Consider the following 19,538-nt stretch of genomic DNA (forward strand, 5'->3'; position numbering starts at 1 on the left):
TCTCTACCTGGAGCAATAAGAATTCATATGTGGAAAGCTTGGGTCCTCCCCTGGCAGCACACAAACCTCATGGTGGGACAGGTTTGGTCAGGACGCGCCACGTGCTACGCTGCGTATAGCACTTGGAGAGGATATGGGAGAGGGGTAGGGTGGGGGGTGATGAGGAGCAGGTGAGGACAGGGCAGTGGGATTCAGATTGGGGGTTCTGGTGGATGAAAGGCTCGATGTGAGCCAGCAGCCTGCATGGGAACACAGCCGTGAAGGCTTTGTGCACCCTATGGAGAGCGTTAGGCACTTCAGGGCTCCTCATGCAACTACAATAATAATACTACTAATGCTAATATTGGGGAGACAGATGAGCATTCAGGAGCAGAAATCACCACTAGGCAGTGCCTGCCTCAGGATCGAGGTGACTGGGAGAGGTGCAGAGGGGTGGTGAGATGTGTGCAGACCCAGGCTGCAGCCACAGGGGTGCAGGTGCCTCACCCACCCTCCCCAGGACCCAGTGAGCCCCTTCTCCAAACAACCCCTGCCCCATGCACATGGTTTCTGCCAAGAGAGGCGTGCCAGAGACCTTTATCCAGGGCTTCACCTTGGATTTCAGAGTAGTACCAATGCTGTTCAAGCTACAAGTGCAGAGCACAGCACTGTAGGAGAAGTGAACGCCATCCCACCCAGGCCCAGTACACAGATGTGCACATCTGGCACACACGGGACCCCTTCACTCCATCTCACCTCACCTCAGAGCAGTGGGGCTCATTGCCCCCCACATCTCTCGTCCGTCACAGATGTGCAGGGCACTTGCACAGATGGAGATGCCTCTTCCCTGGATGACTGGAAGTGGAGAGAGAAAGCTGCTCCTCCTGCACGCTCCAGCACCCTGAGCTGTGTACACAACACCTGCAAGTTGTCTCTGCAAAGATAAGCCTAACTCAATCATCAGCCAGAGCTTTAGCGTAATTAGGAGCTGTTTAAGCCTCAGGTTGAAGCCTTGGTAATGGCTTTTGAGAGAACTAACAATAGGTAACAACACGACTAACGATGCATTGTACTTAGCATATTCAAAGGACCTCATTTTGGGTGCCTGCCTACAGCAACTCTTGACACCAAGCACCTGTGGGACTGGGCATCCTGCTAAGAGGATGGCAAGTGTCCTGGTCCAGTACCACAAGCTGCAACGTAGCGTGCCTTAGAAGAGGCCCAAGGCAAGGAAAAAATCCCAGGGACCCCAGGAAAATCACCCTCTCACGTTGGGATGGGACAGAAGCTCAGCTCTGTGCTTACCGGAGAGCAGGCAGGCTGATAAACACCAGGGAGCAGGCCCCGTGCTTGGAGAGAAATGTCTTTTAGAGCAGTTTCTGACTTGTGTGTAACTCCCTCCAACAGCATCGTGTGCCCTCCGGACACGTGGGCCAAATCTCCCGCTCTAATTTCTCCTCTGACAAGAAATAGATAGAGAGGGAGACACCGCCGTGATAAATCACCGCCTTAGTGAGGGCTCTGCCACTGCCCCACATGGCATCCTCACAAGCAAACTAAAGGAACAAGATCCAGCCAAAGGCAACACCATTTTTACAAGGTCTTCTGGATGTCTGTAACAAGGTTAACCTGCCAGGGGTAAGTGCAGTGGCATCGGCTCTGCTCCTTTGTAAAGAGCCGTGACACAAACTGCAGCTGCTCCACGAAGATTAACGGAAATATAAGAAATATGGGGTCTCCCTCAGGAAAGGGAGAAAAAGCTCAGCTGCAAGACACCAGCAAGATATTCAGAGACAGTGACCAGGGGCTTCTCATTATCCTGCTCTGCAATAATAAATTGAAATAACAATATGAGCAATATGAAAATGGAGGGATGTCTCAAGGGGGGATTTACTGGGGCAGCTTCCCCAGCTCTGGACAGCAGGGGAAGTGTTTCCCATGACGGGCTGTGCCTGGAAAAGGAGAAGGAAGGAGCCCAGCCTCTGGTGGGGAGAGGGGCAGGGTGGCAATTTCCCTGTTTTCAAACCCTGCAGCAGGCGGAGACCTCGCAGGTGCTTTTTGAAGGCCACCAGCTCTGCACTGACATTGCACGGCCACCTGGGCTGGGGAAACTGGAGGGACGCACGCACAGGACACCAGGAGGGTGCTGCCATCACCATGCCCCCATGGGAGGCCAGCACAAAGCTCCAGCGCACGAGAATAATGAACTGGTGTGAAACCACAGGGGCTGGGAGGTGGAGGAGACGGCCAGGCAGGGCCCCTTTCTGTGCGACCCATCTCCTGTGGGGTGCGGGGAGGAGGAGAGAAAGATGAAGCCTTTGCTCAATCTGTCTCGACAGTTTGCACAAGGGGAATCTCGTGTTTGCACAGCCGTTACTTCCAGCCAGAAGTAACACATGCAAATACCAAGCTGAGAAATGCTGACCTTTGCTGGCCCCAATGCTCTTCTCCATCTTCTTTTCTCGAGCTGATTTCTGACTGCAGCGGTTGGGTCAGAGCTGTATCGACAGCATCCTCTCTGCAGCTGCAGTGTCCAAATCTCAATTTCTTGCTTCATTCCATCATCAGCACTTTCTTCTCCTGATATTTCTTCAACTCTTTTCTGCTCGTTTTCACCTCTTTTCACGCCCCTGTGCTCCTTCAAACTCCCACCTGGATCATGAGCCTGCCCAAGCACTACAGCTGGGCCCGGGCAGCAGCAGAGGATGGGAACCCCTCAGGTGGGCTGGGGAAGGATTTTTCCTTCCCCAAGGTAAGGATTTTTCCAGGTCTGAAATCTCCCATAAAAGCAATTCTTTCCTGGGAGGATGCATTGACCCATTTTGTACTGGTCTCTTCTGCAGTCTCCCTGCTCCTCGTGCTTCTTCCCCTCTCTTTTTGCCACCTCTCCAGCCCCCACTTCTGACCATGCTCCCCTTCTGCAAACGAGGAGCTGCCACCCCACATCCTGACACCCTCCTGCCCCCAAGATCTGCCCCCAAATTCTCACCCCATTGGATGTGTCCCAACCTTTTCCTACACAGAGGAAAAGGAAAGCTGAGCAAAGGGGGTCCCTTACCTTTCCCTAGCTCTCCTCCTTCAGCATTATGGGGATGGTCACCACCACAGACCCCCAACAAGTGGAAGATGCAAGTGTTGGAGCAGGAGCCAGGCCATGCCTGTGCTTAAGCACAAAGGTGGGACATGGGGAAAAGGCACAAGGCTTTTTTTTTTTTTTTTTTTTTGGAAGGCTGGAGCATGAGAGCTCAGAGCCAGAGATATCCCTGAGATGCTCCACGAGAAACGGATTCATCTCACGATGATGCCTCACTTATAATTACACTGAGACCTGACAATTCACCGGGCTTCCAGTAGCGCTGCTGGTGCTCCAGTTCTTCAATCAGGTGATGCCCAGGCAAGCGCCTTACGCAAGTTCATCAAATCCCACTAACGCTTTTATCATGCAAGACAGAAATTTCAGCAAGAAAAAGAGAACACGGGGAGGATGTCGAAGGACTGCCATGCTACAGCAAGTGCTGCCATCGGAGATGAGCCCCGGAGCGTGCACCCTTTGTGGAGTTCTCCCACGTGGTGCAGATGAGACCGGATTTATTGTGGACCTTTCCTGCCCTAAACCTTGCACGATGGCTTCATCCATCCTGGCTAAATAAAACAGGAGCAGCCTTATGGCTGCTGGCTTAGATGGGGAAGTGAGTCCCCCTTCTTTATTCTGGGAAAATAATGACATAAGGCCACCGTGTCCTGGAACAGAGACACCGCGCCACAATTTATGCACAAAATATGGTATGAGCTAATGTAGAGATTGCCTTCCTGACCTCGCTGACCCCACAACAATGACTTTAAATGTCCTCACACGTCCTCACAGCCTGCTATCGTGCTTTTTATGTACCCCATCACACACAACTTTTCAGCAACACCCCAACATAAAAGCCCATTTATCCCTTTATCAACTTGCAGTGTTGTTCTGTTCTTTCAGGACTTGCACTCTTTCGAATGAAGTCTTTAGCAATTTAGATACTTGCTGGACATATTCCATTGCCAGACGAGAGGTTTTTTTAAAAGCTTCTGCCACGTAGGGGATGCCAGGGTGCAGATGCAGGGATCCACCCAGAGCCCAGACTGACGGGCAGGGTGGAGGCGATGGACCTGTCCCAGGCCAAGCCCCAAAACGGGCACTGGGGAAGGTTTGGGGAACCCCTAGGTGAGGTCGGTTGTGGTCAGTAAGGCTGCTCGGTGCCCTTGGGGCCCTGGCACAGCTCCAAGCTGCTCAGAAAGGAGGATAGTCACACCAAATCTCTGCTCAGAGCAAGGTGAGAGCAAACACGCACCTCCCTTCTGCCTGTGGCTAATGTTTTTCTGCACTGCCATGTATTTTCCCACAATATATTGTGAAAGCAGAGCTCATCAAACAATTCACATGTAGCCAGCTTGCAAAAGCCCTCTCTGGCATTCTCTTTAATAGGAAAAGCAAGATGTACCTGCTCAAGCCTATTGACACATTTCATCGCAGATTGGCTCACCTGGGAAGCAGAATGCAACCTGGAGAAAGCATTCAGATGTCTGTGCCTGTGCTGAAGCTGCGGCTGGGCGTGCACACTTCATTTTGCCCCTAAATTTGTAATTTTAGAGCCAAACAATTTTCATCCCCGTTCTGGGGTTGCCTATATAATCCAGGCTTAGAAAATCTTCCCAAGTCACTCCTAAATCAGGCGTTTATCATGGTTCATCTGAAGCAGCTATTTTAGAGAGAGACCCTAGGGAGGGAGTCAATTGACTGTTTATAGATGCTTAAAATACAGCCACCTGCATTTCACCCAGGCACCCAAAGCTCCCTTTACAGCCAGTGGAGGTAACGGGTGCAGGTCATGTCATCCGAAAGGAGGCATCTAAAATAGCTTAAACGAATGTTAAATGAGCTCTGCTCCCAAATGTAATTTAAAGATGTAAAAAGATAGCAAATCTATTGCTTCCTTTAGGATATGTTCTCCTGATAGATTCCCCTCCTTGTTAAATGTTTGAATCATATTTTGAGCCTGAAATTGCTTTAAATCTTTCATCCTTGAGTCTTAGTACATCTCTGCCTGTTATATTAAATATTCCTCCATTCATATTCTTTGCTAGGTACATAAATAGAGCACACAGTCAAGTAACTTCCCAACCTTTCCCTTTCATTACCTTCTTTCATATTTATGCTAAATCCTAGGGAGGCAATGGTGCCTGGAAGCTGTTCCTCTAATATGACATTTTTTCGCTTTTTGTTTGTTTTATTTTGGAAACATAAAGGAAGGAGCTCCCATCTCAGTACTTGGAAACCTCACCAGCCACCAGCATTTGAACTGAGCGGTCACCAGAAGAAAAATCTGCCCTGGACCTTACATCGCAGAGGGAGAAAGCCCAAGGACTTCTTTGTGCAAGAAAAGGCTTCGCTGGTGGATACCAACCAAGGGAGGCATAAGGGGACTTCTTGCACAAGCATGAGGCTCGAATCTAATTACACTTTAATCAGGTATATCGTCCTCTGTCCCCTCCTGCCTCAGCATCTCCAGGCACTTTGCGTGCCTGTGATTCTGGTGGCACTTTCCCATTTCATAGCATCTGCCCATGTTTCCTCTGGCTGAGCTCTTTCAGATCTAAACTCCAAGGCACATCGTTCAGAGACGAATCCTACTGGTCTGCTGTGACACCTGGAAACAGCTGGACTGGTTCTGCTCAAAGTTTTAAATGGGATTCTCCCCCCTGCAAGGAAAACACCGGGGGACCCAGTGTGTGCCTGGAAAGGGGGATCGGAGGAGAGGGATGTCGGAGGGTTTGGAGGAGAGATGTTAGCCCTGCTCAGAAGCGGGTTGCCGTGGAGACTGGCTCATTTAACCCCATAAGGGTCAGGGAGCCCTTCTTGTTCCAGCTAGCTTAATTAAAGAGGGGGGGAGGGAAGGATAAGAGAAACAAATTGGCACCGACTTCACGCTGGGATGCCATTGCTCAGGCTGGGCAGGATTCCAGATGCCAGGCTTTGGTCGGGCATCCCAAGCATCACGGGGGCATTTGTAAGCAAAACCAGCCACCAGAGAGGAATGGATTGGGGAAGAAGGAACTCAGGTAGGGGACACATTGGGAGACGGCACCTGCAGCACCTCTCATCCCCCCAGCCGGGCTCCACCGCGCGTCTCTGTGGGGATGAGGGAGCTCCCAGCTGTGCTGGATGCTCTTCTTGATGGGCTCCTTGCCTGAGCCACTGGTACCGTGGCTTTATCTCCCTTCTGAATTTGAAATGTGGATAAAGCAAAGCTGGCAAGGTAATTATTCCTCACTGTCAAACATTGCTCTTGGTTTGCTGTCTGCAGACAGCTGGAGAGTGATGAATCCCTTTGTGTTTGCAGCAGCCTTGGATTCTCTCCAGGAAAAGGTGCAAACAGGCAGGGAAGTTTTGCATTAACATGCCCCGTCGGCATAGATTTCACTGTTACTGCACCTGAGGAGGAGAAACGGGCTCGTGTGAAGTGAGAGGGCAGCCAGGGCCCACACACAAAAGCCTGGTGCCCAAAATGCAAATCCCCAGCAGACAGCACTGCTGTTGGCCACCAAGCACCCAAAAAAGTGCCGTGTTCCATTGAAATCCAGGCTCTTAATAGCTCAACTTCGACAGTTTGCCCTGCCGTAGCAGGGTCGCTGGGAGCTTTATTCCAAAAATGTGTTGCTGCCGGCCACCTCCTTCCTGGCTTGCTGCCCACAATTCCTCACCTCCGGCCTTCGTGTGCTCCCCACGCACGGGTCAGAGCTGCCATCTGCTCATTGCCTCCCGTCCTCCCTCTTGGTGTCTCCGACCCGGGATATTTCTGCTCCAGTCCCTACAGTAGCACCGAAACCTTCACAGTGCTCAGTCAGCTGCATGTTATTTCTTTTGTTCTTATGTTTAAATGTGAGTTGCCTGGATTTGGGGCTGTGCCTGTTGCCTCTCACTGGGTACCATGGAGAAGAGCCTGTCTCATTTTGCTTCCCATCAGGTATTTAAACACAGGGAAAGTCCTACTGAGCCTGCACGTAGCAGTGCCTGGGGTTGCTCCCCCGACCACTCGGTTTTCCACCCTGTGCAGACTTGCAGGGGGAGCACTCCAGCCCATCACCGGGCTGTTAATGAAGATGTTAACAAGGAGCACAGAAGCCAGCTCGCAAAGCTGAGCTGGGCTCCCAGAACCTTAAAAAACACAGCAAAGAGCAGGTCCGAGAGGGAGGACTGCAGGAGCCATGGCCCCCGGAACAAAAGCCACACTTTCAGCTCCAAGAGCAGCCCTGGGCCAGCCATGCAGACAGATTTTTAAGCAGAAAAATCCCATCCACAGCATACGTCTTCCCATTCATCAGCCACAAGATCTGGTGGTAGTGCTTAGCCCAGTCTTTCGGCAGCTCAGGACCTGTTTCTGTGGCAGGTAATCCTCTCTTTCTTGCATTTTTCTGTTTAAAAAAATAATAATAAAATCTCTTTCCCTTTTCTGAATCTTGTCCAAATTCATTCACTGGCCCTCTGCCTCTCTTCTGAATGACTCCATGGGAGTCCTTGAGTCTCAGCATTATTATATTTTATTTATACAGCACAATAAACGTACGTGGCACTTTTCAACATACATCAAACAGCAAGGTCCATTTTATGATGAGTGTACAATTTGATTCAGAAAAACACTGTATATAAAACGCAACAGTCTCATGGCCTGGGGAGGAGCCTGAGAGCTCTTTGCTGTATTTCCTCAACCCCTAGAACTAAAACCAGGGAAAGAAAACCCCGTCCAGAGACATGCATTTCATCCCAAATGGCAGCTTGGTGGAAAACACAAACAACCTCGGAGGGGCTGAGCACCCCAGGGCAGCTCCAGCCAAGCACCAAGGAACCCCCACGGGTTTCAGTGGCCGGGGAGTCCCCTGGGATAAATAAATGGTGAGGAAGTGGCCAAAGGGGGCTCTCGAGCCCCCGCGTGCTCTCTGCTGTACACTCAACAAAGAGTGGGACATCCATCAATTAGTGAAATGGATAATTTTAGAATTAAAATCCCTGCAGGTGCACCAGATGAGCCTGATCCAAAGCCTTTTCCTCCCTTGGAGCAGCTGAAAATCTCTCCCGGGAATTTCAGAGGACCCCAACCTGACCTCGGCACTGCTTTGAAAGTGCAAGGGGCCGGGAGCCAACCCGGGGGACTTCTGCAGGTTGTTTCCCCCCCGGCTACAGCAGAAGCCACGGCGTCGGCGCCGCTCGCGCTGCCGGGGGGATGTTAACGGCGCGCGGCATCACAGAGGTGACAACGGTACAGCAGCCCTGGGATTTCTTCACAAGGAATCGTGGCAATTGTTCATTTCTGCGCTGCGCTGACTGTATTCTCAGAGGTTGAGATGATAATGCTAAAGCCGTTTATATTTTCTAAAATACTTTGGGGCTGGGGGATTCTGTGTTTTTCAAATCACGGGGTTTCACTGGTCTCAAATAGCTAGGCAGACTCTTTTTTTTTTTTTGGTTTTCTGTTACTTTACTAAGCACCCAGGCATAGAAAGCTCAAAGATCATCCATAACACAGAGGATTCACATCGTTTAGGCAAACAGGCTCCTGCCCCAGGCACTAAAACCACGGGGGCTTGAAAAAAGCCGTGGCTGATGGATGACTGAGTGTTGCCTGTAGAGGAACAATCCTAACAGACAAGTTGCTGGGAGGCTGCTGGCATGGGACACGCTGCTGGAGCAAGGTCTTTCGAGCACAAATGTTCCTTGGCCCCGACACAGCTGCTGTGCCACGAAGTCCCCCGCATGCTTTAGGTCCCCCGGGTTGTGCCCAGCCCTGCACACCTCACCCACACGCACCGGGGATTTTCGTGGTCACCTGGTTCCTGGAGCTGCTCTCCCCAAAATAAACCTCTCCTGGAGGAGAAACGGGAACACGAGCACGCTTCAGGCACCGCTTCGGTTGCTAAGGGACATTCGTGCAGAGCTCGGCCAGGAAAACCTGCTGCAGGAGGGAAGCGCGCGGGCTCCACGCCCCCGTCTCCCCCCACGCACTGCTTGCGTGCCCACCCACCCATCTCGCACCCACCCACAAAGGATTTGCCCCCGAGTTCTGCCTGCAGAGGCTGCGCCCACACATGGGGGGGACAGCCAAACTTGTCCCCATGGGTGAGGATTGCAGATCAGAGCAGACCTGGAGCAGGTTTCCAGGGTCACAGCAGCCCAGGGACCACCAGCCCAGCCCAGGTCAGCCCAAGAAGCCAGAAGATGAAGACCAGCAAGGTGCATGGCCAGACACGGGTATACCGGCAGCACAACTAGAGCTGCAAGTGAGAATAAACTCAGGGCATCATCTCTACCAGGCAGAGTTTCAGTCCCAATCCCACACCGAGCTCCTTCCCCATCCTCATGGACCAGTTGAGCTTGCCCCGTGCGTGGTGCAGCCTGGGGGGCTCCCGCCAGACTCATTTCCAATTAAAAATCTCATCCTGTGTGCTGATGCCCACAGCAAAGAAACACCCGTGGGCACCCAACATTCCTGCGAGGACCCAGCTCTACCGCGTTGTTTGGGCAGTGCTAGGCAGAGGCCACCGAGGAACAGATCCAGTAAAAAGAGGCCAGACAAAGTCACGAGGATCCCTCTGCATCCTCTCGTGTCTCACGGGGGCTTTTTCTGCCTTTTTCCTGCCGGGTGGGACTCGGCATCTCTCCCCGGCAGCAGTGTGGAACGGGGCGAGGGCTGGTGTCAGCAGGGATGTGAACCTCGCACCCTCTGCTCGTCTGGACGCCTGGCCCCGTGCCACCATCCAGAAGGAAAACTGCTCAGGCTGCCCGGGGCTGAAACCAGAGCGGGGGGTCCCCGTGTCACCGCGAATCGGTGCCATCTGCTGCTACGTGACCGCGGGACCGCGCGCTCCCGGCGCTGCAGCCGGCTGAGAGTTTGAACACATTCTGCCAAATTAGTTACAGAAATGTAATCACATCTATACACCAGAGAGACTGCTAACGGCTGACGAGCGCGAGGCAGGCGAGGACTGGAGGTGTGCGGGAATGCAGATGGCCTGGGACACGTCTTTAAAGCCATTCAGCGTTAATTGTTGGGAGAAGTCCCCAGCCGAGGCTCTGACTGGCGCTGGGTTTAAGCCGTCCCGGCTGGGGCCTTGGAGGAGTTCATCTTCAGCAATCGCCACTTCACATCTTCCTTCCGTATCGAGGAGGAGAAAGTGTTCCATTATCTCCGTTATCGAGAAACATCTTCCTGCTGCTTTTTAAATGCAGAACAGGAATACCTATTACAATGCCTGGCTTGCCTCCGCCGGGATTGCCAGGTTAACTGTTTCCATGTGTGAGCGAGGCTGTGCCAGCGCTCGTATTCCTGTTATTTCTGGTAGAAATAAATAATAATAAAAAAGTAATCTCTCCTAATTCCTCCAGACAGATGCTCGCTTCACAGAGCTGTCAGGTGTCAGCTCGTCACCCACAGCAGAGGCTTCCAAAGGCGACAAAATCAAAGAGATCCCGGGCAGCCCCTGATACATTTTTGAGGCCAAACAGCCTGGTTTGGCCAGCCAGGCTAGGCTCCCAGGGACAGAGATGTTCCCTATGGAAAATGTCTTCTAAAGCCCCGGGCATAATTTATGATGTATTAGTGACAAGTCAGGCTGGGAAGAAGCCTGTGCAGGAAGGTTTGCAGTGAGAGCCAGAGCCTACAGAGGCCAGTGCAAGCACCTCCGACCCCTCCTGCTGCTGCACCATGAGAGCAGGAGCTCGTGGCAGGGCATCCATACCCATGTACGTGTCGGTCCACTACAAAACCACCTGTCACAAAGTGCCTGATCTCAGAAAGAGTCCTAAAGAGTCAAAAACCTCGGCTGTCCATGCATGATCCCTTGCTAACGGTGTGCACCTTGGCGTCTGTTCTCGGTGCTCTTGCAGGACCTGATGGAAAGCAGGGAGGGGAGCAGCCGAGCGGTGTCTGCAGCCGAAGGCTCCACGGGACGACGTTTAACACATCAGAGAAAAAAAAAGACACGGAGCACGGGATGTGCTGTGCAGCAGGATCGCTCCCAGGCACATGCCCGTGCAGATAGATGCTCAGATGTTTTATAGGGCGGCAGAATCAGCATTTGCTTTACAACTGACCCGGATTGCTAACGCGGTGAAGCCGGGGGCCAGGCACCGTGCCGAGGGCATGGCAACCAGTGCACACCCCGGGCAATGCGCGCTCACGTCAGCCCCGCGTCCGCTCCTGTCTGTGAGCTGAATGGGGTCAGACGGCAGGTTTTGGGGGAATTTCTGCACTCGGCCAAGTCCTTTAGAAAGCAGCTTCGGAAAAGAAAAGAAGCAGCATCCAAAAAGTGAGTCATGTGAGGAGGAATTAGTGCTTCATTAGTGCTGGGGTTTACGAGGAGAGTTACCGGCCCTGTGGATGAGGGCAGCATGCAGCTTGCACTAATCCTGCCTCTGGCAAGTGGCAAGTGAAATCACTGAGAAGAGAGAAAAGAAGAAAGAAACTTTCTGGATGGGAAAGCAGCGTGGTGGCAGTGCTCATTGACCAAGAGGAACCAGCCCTTATCATTCACATTATTTCAAGCTCGGGTGTCCCAGGGTGCAGCACGCTCCACCAGTTTGGAGAATGAATTTTGAAGTAGTTTTTCTTCCCTTTTTTTTTTTTTTTTTTTTTTTTTTTTTCATTTTGGACAAACTGGCCGCAGATGCTGTTACAGCACCATGAGTCTACATGCTCCAAATGCGGTTTCTGGTGGACCCCACAGAACCAGATAGAAGCTAATGAGGCAGGAGTTGCTGTGGTTTTTGCTCTGCTGGTTGAGATTTTGGCAGGACACACAGTGCCGGGGCCAGGCATAAATATCCCCTGAGGATATTAAAAGCCCAGTAGGGCTTTTGCTCAAAGTGCTGATGTACTGCGGGAGATGCACTGCGCTGCAATCGCTGGAAGCCAGAGCATCTCAGCACCAAAAGCCTCAGCACGAGCAGCTGAGCCCCAGGCATCACCATCACCACGAATAAATCCATCCTAAGAGCTTTTTGCAATACCAACAAGGGGTGGGGATCTGCTGCAGATCAAAGCCTTCCACTTAGGGATCTGCACAGCTGAGGCAGGGCCAAGGGTGCACGAGAAGGCAGCTTGTCCAGAAGGTCTCCTGGAAGGACGTCCTGGGCACCTGGATTATTTCAAATGGCTCCAAATGCCTCGAGTAATGAAACTCTCGTCCCTGAATCTTGACCAGTGGATGGAAACCAGGCCAGGCTAAAGCAGACGCTTGCTGGGCTGAATCACTTTCCAGCAGCTGCATCGACAACGTCTCCATTGACTGCGTGAGGGTGTTCAGACACCCGGCGCACACGGCGACATCCTCAGCTGGGCGGGTGATTATAGGTTTCCTCACCCGCAAACTGAACGTCTCTGCAGAGCTCTCTGGATTCTGAAGGAAATTTAAGGCAGCTACATTTAAGTTGTCTACACTTAGCGAGATGAATCCCGCCTCCAATGCAAAATGCAAGAGCCTTCACCTCTCTGCACGTATTTGCTGCATTTTTTTTTTTGCGAGCAGTCAGAGGAATAAAATGGGAATGAGTCATGAAGAAACTTCTTCCTGTAACGGTAACACGAGAGCGCAGAGATGCACTTTATTTGGCTTAGTTACTGGCACGGCACTGCCAAAATAAAAGCAGCCAACCACACAAGCCAGTGTCAAAGCACTTATGACCTTCGCCCAGCAAAGGTTCGCGGGTGAACCTCTGCAGCATCCTCGCTGGCTCGGCAGGAGGCTGCTCCATGCCACGAAGCTCTCCTACCTCCATCCTCCTGGCCCAGAGCTGGTAATTATTTCTTTCTGCAGAGATTCCCTCTACGGCTGCTGAAAACAGCTCTGTGCTGTTCGGGATTTGCTTACTGATGCCTTTATCAGGCTTTCAGTACCTTCAGCCCTTCCTAGGGTCTGATTGTCTCACCTGCATTCCCCCTCCTCGGTTATATCCAGGCACAAATTACGTGCACTGCTTGGGATGCAACAAGTAATGGCTGCCTGGAGGAATTCACCTCTTGCTACGGGAGCACCCAGACATGAAATTGCAGCAGATTACAGAAAAAGAGTGTAAGAAAGATGCATCTTCGCGTTAAATCTGATCCAATCGTGTACTTGGTGATCTGCTTCAGCTCTGCAAGTCGCGGTGACTCAGTGCCTGCTGGCCCGATCCAGGCAGCTAGCTGAGACAGCTCGGTGTCGCGGCACCGCGAGTCTGCTTCTGCCAGCGCCCTGTTTATTTGCATTTAGTGTATCAGAGATCTTCCATCTCTTTATGCAGGGCTGTTTGCTTTGCTGGCTGAATTTGACAGGAGGAGGGATGGAGGACGTGAACTCCCGTGCTTTTTCTTCCCGTGGTTTTCATCGCTGAGCCCGGAGGGGGACTTCTCAGGGGCTGAGGCAGGAATGTTTCTCTGGGGTTTTCACTCAGTCGGTCTGGCTGCTGCTAAAGTTGGCCGTTAGCCCTCAGTCCCGAATAGGAAAAGCAGAGTCCTACCTCTGAGTAGTTTTAGCAACAGTTTTACTGGGATTTTTATCTACCCAGTGGTTTCTTTACTGCATACAAACGTGCAAAGCTTTCCCTTGTAATGTTTTTATAGCCAGCCCAAAGCTCCCTGATGTGTTTGTAATGAGCCCCATGTATGTATAATTTAGGATATGTTTAATCTCTCTGCCTCTGTAATAAAAAATTTACTGTTTTGGTTGGTTTGGGGCTCTTTCTAAAATATCATCATTTTTGTTTTTTCCAGGCTGACCCAGGAATCCCATGTGGTTGAGTCAGGCTGCTCCAGTAGGGATGGGGAGTAATTGATGTACCGGAGATGATGACCTTTGCTGGGCTGAGACTGCATCTCTCTGTTATTCCTTCTTTCTTTTTTTTTTTTCTTGAAGTCCTATCTGCATGCGGTTTGTTTTCATCCAGCCCGAGATGGATGGTGCACGGATTTAATGAGGTCGTGTTTTCCCACCAGTTCCATTTGTAGCCATTTAATGTTCAGCTCTGAGTAGTAGATTGAGTTAAAGGCTATTTAAAAGTCTATGATGCAGACAAGCATTCTGCCCAATTTTTGTTCTTTTACATATTTGTTAATGAGCCTCTCCAGGGTAAAGGTGAAGCTTATGGTTCACTTCTTGGAGAAGAAGCCAATTTCATATTCCTGGGTTATGCTGTGGCTGCTCAGATACTCTGAGATCCAGCTCCTGACACAGAGCGAGTGCATATCCTGCACAAGGGTAAAAACATAATCATCGTGGTGTTAATGCTGTGAAAATTCTGGCAAACGTGCTCTTCTGCTGAGGCAGAAACATTTTATGGAGATGTGGAGAATGGGCTGAGCATCACCGAAGGGGGGCAATTCTTCCCCATACCTGTCACTGAGTCCAGGGGACACCGAGGCTTGGGTTGTATCCTGCCAGAAAACTGACCTAAGATGACGATTTCTGCTTGGTCTCAGGACCAAGGATGCACCACTGCATGGGATGCAATTCCCTGACTAAATGGAGATGTCAGGGGCTATTTGGGACCTGTCCTAGTAATTGCACACAGGGGGATCTTCCATCCAGGAGGCAGCTCCGGGATGAGCTGGGAGATGTCTGCATCTCCAGCATGCCAGCCTTCATCAGCTGACTTGTAGCCTTGAGGGCTTCCTGCAGACAGCCTTGGAAAGCACCTCGGAAAGGTAGCTCCACGTCGACCTGGGGACACAGCTCACACGTGTGCTGGGTTGAAACCATGGCTGTGATGGACACCCCCAGCCCACTGATGTTTGCCATGTCCCCATGTTACTCAGGCATGTGGCCACAAATTCATCCACTCTTTCACCATTCATCCACTCTTTCACCACTCTTTCGTCCTCTGCTGCTCCCCGCTCTCCTTTTCCCCAGAATTTGGCCAGCCTTTATGACAGCGACTGCTAAACTCACAGCGAAAAATTCTACGTATAACGCCCAGCTGCACAACACTCGAGCCATGCACGTTCTCCATCCTCCACATGGCTCATGGAAAACTGCACGTACCAATCTCCCATGCACGCCCAAAGCACTCAGAGCTTGCAGAGATGGGCAGACACGGCAGCAAGCAGCGGTGACACACGGCACAGCCCTGAACATCCCAACCTTTGTGATGCTGGGACCCAAGCACGACGCCCAGCAAGACCCAGCAGCATCCCGGGGATGGGTTCTCCACACCCCCAGCACTCAGCGCATATCTCCACACACACGCTTCCTCCTGGGGAGGCAGGATGGTAAAAACAGCCACCGCTAGTCCCCGGGCTCTTTAGTTGAAGGGAGCTGTAAAAGGAAAGCTCTCTGCCACATCCCTTTGGACTAACTGCCTTTGAAGCGATTTTACTCCAGGTTCTCTCGCAGCTACTGTCAGGTTATTCGTTCTCTCTGTCAAAACCTTTTTATTCACTGGCAATCTCAGCAGGGTTCCTCACTTGTTAATATTGCTGATTAAATTTCATCGTCTCTAATGTAAATATTCAAAGAGACTTTCCGTCTTCCCACCATTTAAATAGCACAGACCGCGCACTTACACACGCCTGGTACAGGAATTAATTGGAAGGGACTAAATCAGAGGTGCTTGCGCAGGGCACATGCAGATGGGGACGGACACGGCACGTTCCCAGGCACAGCAGAGGGTCCCCAGGCAGCTCGCCAGCCCCCGGCACTGACCCAGACCCAGCCTCTCCTGCCTCAATAAGGGAGAGCAGGGAGCCTCGTGTCCGCCTGCAGGGCATCCTGGCTGGGGTCCAGTCCCACGAACCTGCTGCAGGGAGGAAACCGAGCAGGCCTGAGGTGAGAACCCCCTTCGGCACATGTCGCTTTTCATCCCAAACAGCAAACCTCGGGCTGTTACTGGTGGCTGCAGGGCATGCAAGGGCACCGTGGAGCAGGCCTGGCGCTCCTCCAGCCTCCCATCCCTTTGCTGGCTCCAGGCTCAGTCCTGGGGAGGAATTGCACCTCCCGGCCCTGATAACCCCACCGAAGAGGGACTCAGCTGGGGCTGAGTTGCTGATTTTGGACCAGGAGCTCCTCCCGACCAGCATCCTCTATTTATTAAGCACCATTTAAGATTTTTTTTCAGCTGCCTCCTGCAGTGCAAGGCTCTGGCATGACTCCCCTGCCCTGAAGACCTGGTGCTGGCAGAGGGCAAAGCCGGTGGTAGTCTCAGACAGCCACCGGACTGCTCATAAAACCCTTTCCTCCGCAGTTTCCAGCAGTAATTCCTCTGCTGGTTATAGGAGAAAGCAGCCGCTCCTTGAAGGGCTTTACCTCTTCTGTTAATAGGAGTTGCTTAAGGAGAGCACTTCTAAAGAGGGTCATAAATCTTTGATGAGGATTCACGAACGCGCCGAGCAACGCCAGGCCAGCTGAGAGTGAAAGAGGGAGACAGATTATTCCTGCAGCGCCCGGAGCTCCCTCTGCAAGGCAGGGGCCCAGGAGCCACAGCAAGACCCCGCTGCTGAAGGCGAAGCTGGCCAAGGGGTTTCAAGGGGTTTTGGTGTCAAGCACAGGCCGGCCTCCTCTCCTTAAACCTTCCTCCTAGAGCCTCCCGTGGGTGCATCCTTCAAAAAGGAGCTGGGTCCTAGGTTAAGAAGTGCTTACCCTGTGTGTCTGTGACCCTGTTATGAATATTGGGGGGTGCTGCTGTACGCGTGCTGGGAAATGGGGTGGTCTTTCACCTGCTCCTTCCTCTCTTGAAGGAAAAAAAAAAAAACACCAAAACACCCAAGACTGGGCATTTTGCTGAAGGACAGAGATATATCCTGGGCCATCAGACACCACTAAGAGCTTCATCGCTCCGCTCGCTGCTGCTCTGTGCCAGCAGTGCCCAGCAGTACATTTTCTCCGCTCTCCTTCGCCATCGAGTCATTCCGTCTGTCTCTGGACAGAGGAATGGCATTCTTTTCTCTGGCATATGACAGACCATAAATCCTGAGAAGTATTGATTTCAGCTTCAACATCAGCGGCCAAATACCGACATCGCTTAGGCAGAGGGGAGCGCGGGCACGGTGTGTCACTCCTGCTGCTGGGGACAGCCGCAGGGAGGTACGGGGAGGCGGAGGAGCGCTCTTATTGATTCAGCTCCACGTTGCGAGGCCCTTCCCCTTCCTGCATTAAGGGCTAATTTTAGGCTGGGATGATTTGATAATGCTCATCATGCAAACCTGCTCCGTTTCCCGTCCGAGGAGGCCGGTGCTGGGTGGCAGTGGGGTTACCACCCCTGGGTGCCACCATGGCCCTGTACCATGCACCGCTGCTTCTCCACTGCTGTCCCCACCTCTCCCCTTCTGTCCCTGGAGGCTCCAGCATCATCCCTCCTACTATGGGTGAGTTAAAGCAGGGCTGGATGGAGACAGTGCAGGGCATGAGGTCGGGGGAACCCAAGGCTTGTCCCCAAACCAAGCTGGGGCTCGAATCCAGAGCTATTTCTGAGATTCCAGCAAATCTAACCGGGACGGCGTGGGCAGGAGCCTGGAGCCAGGACAAGGCTCTGCCCTGAGCTGCTCCGCGTGCAGCTGTGCAAAAGCAAAGCAGTACTTGAAACATTGCTCAACAGGAGGATGGAGGAGGAGGGTGAGCTCATCCCAGCCTTTCTCACCCCAAAATGAGATCCCACTGGTAAAAAAACACCACTCAGAGCTACGCTGAAGCCTGAGGTGTGGGGGGCACGGAGCAGGCTCTGTCCCAGCCCCTAGCAAGAGCCCTGGATCACTGCTTATCCCAGGAGATGAGGGTGTAGAGGCTGATACCCCCTGCCTTGGGGCAGCCTGGTGCTGTTCCCCCCCCTTCCTGCAGCCGCACTGCGAGCACTGCAGCGAGCGGCGAGATGTCGGGCCAAGAGGAGCTGCACAAAGCCAGGCGTTATCCTCCACCCGTGCTGGACACGAAGCCAAGGCGCCTCGCTTTATCGCCGCAGGACAAATTGCAGAGCTCTCCGGGGGGCTCCTGCAAACCCATCCCACCCTGGCACCGCTCCCCGAGCCGGCAGAGCTGCGCTCACCCTCGTCCCTCCAGCTTTGCCCGGCACCGCCGCGGCTCCGCTGCCAACTGAGTCACCAGCCACGCAAGGCCCTGGCTGAAATGACGGTGCAGAGCCTCGATGCTGCCTGGTCTGAGCAGGGCGAGGCTGCTGGCACGAGCCCAGCCTCCGGCCCTGCACACATCCAGCAGAAATACTGCAGATCGCCTGCAGCCAGGCAGGGGAATCAGAGATGATGGAGGAGCAGGGACTGGGTAGCAGCCAGGGGAAGGGAGGGATGCTGTGAGCTCCCAGCTACCTGCTGCAGCATCCCTCTTCATCAAGGGGAGCACCAGAAAAGGGGGGGAATGCACCCCATTCCCTGCCATGCTCACTCCAACCCCATTTCTCTCCCCTCTGCTTTCCTGCTCACTTCCAGCCCCCCTTTGGGCAAGGGCTGGAGCTTAAACACAGCTCCCACAGGTGCAGGGTTGGGGAAAGCTGCCTACCCAAAGGGCTTCCTGCAGCTCTTTCAGCCCACTGAGCCATTCTCCCTGCAATCAGAACCAGCTGCGTGGCCACCCCAGCCCCTAAGGGGCTGCACAGTTTGGTGCCAAGCAGCCCCCGACCATGGGGGATGCCCAAGGTCTGGAGGTAAAAGAATGGGGAATGGGCAGCCTGCGAGCATCACCCTGTCTTTGCAGAGCTTTTAAAAGTTTGGCACAGGGGATATGGGACCCGAGAGGCATGCAGGATAATCGGAGGCAGGTGGGTGGCACCGGCAGGGCTCCTGAACGATCTGGTGGGTGCAGAGCCTGTGCTGGGAGCCCAGAGCAACGTGAAGAGCGGTGCCTTTCCCCAGGCTCTGCCCAGCCCAATCTTCAGCAACATGAGCAAAAAAAGCCCTAGAGTCAATTCCGAAAGCTCTGCCAGTTTAGTGGTGGAGAGACACTTGTAGTCATCATTTGGACAGACGGATGGCCAGCCCTGGCTGCCCCCAGACCAGCAGCACTCATCTTTCAGCTTCTTGACTCGTGGCAGCATCGCTCAGAAAGCCTCTGCCTGCGCACTCAGGGCAAGCTGGAAACTGCGACCTGAGCAAACCTGGTTAACCTGTGGCTAACAAAGGCAGCAGCGAGCTGCTTGGGTGAGGAGCATTTCCAGGGCTCTCCCCCCATGCAGGGAATCACCTCCTGATGCCGTCCTGTGCCTCCTGATCCACATCAAGCTTCATCCCTGTGCTGCTCCTGCTCCATGCATGGGGCTCAGCCGGGGCTGGCGGCGCTGCGAGCCCACCCAGCTTACGCTAGCGATGTGTCTGTCGTTCAGGAAGCGGCACCAAATGCTCCGAGTACATTCACCATTTAATCTTCTGCCACTAACGAGCCAGCCCCCCGAACTGCTCTGTAGCTCCTTCTCCTGCAGACGGTTCCGTGGAACAGCGAAGTTTGCAGTTCGCTATGGGAACACGTCATTGTCATTACTGATAGAGCATCATATGCTCCCCATCCACGGGGACAACTTCAGACACAAGCCTCTCCTTCAGGGATGAAACAAATCTGCT

The 19,538-nt window shown here is 52.9% G+C and overlaps 1 long non-coding RNA gene across 1 annotated transcript; it reads left to right on the forward strand.

The window, feature by feature from the left end:
* Positions 1-12,731: 12,731 nt before the first annotated feature.
* LOC309888560 lies at positions 12,732-14,298 on the forward strand. Its single transcript, XR_014319157.1, has 3 exons — positions 12,732-12,802; positions 12,964-13,077; positions 13,758-14,298. It is a non-coding gene; the product is annotated as an uncharacterized lncRNA (long non-coding RNA).
* Positions 14,299-19,538: the final 5,240 nt, after the last annotated feature.

Source organism: Aythya marila (genome assembly GCF_965140915.1).
Source record: "Aythya marila genome assembly, chromosome: 29".
Taxonomy (NCBI): domain Eukaryota; kingdom Metazoa; phylum Chordata; class Aves; order Anseriformes; family Anatidae; genus Aythya; species Aythya marila.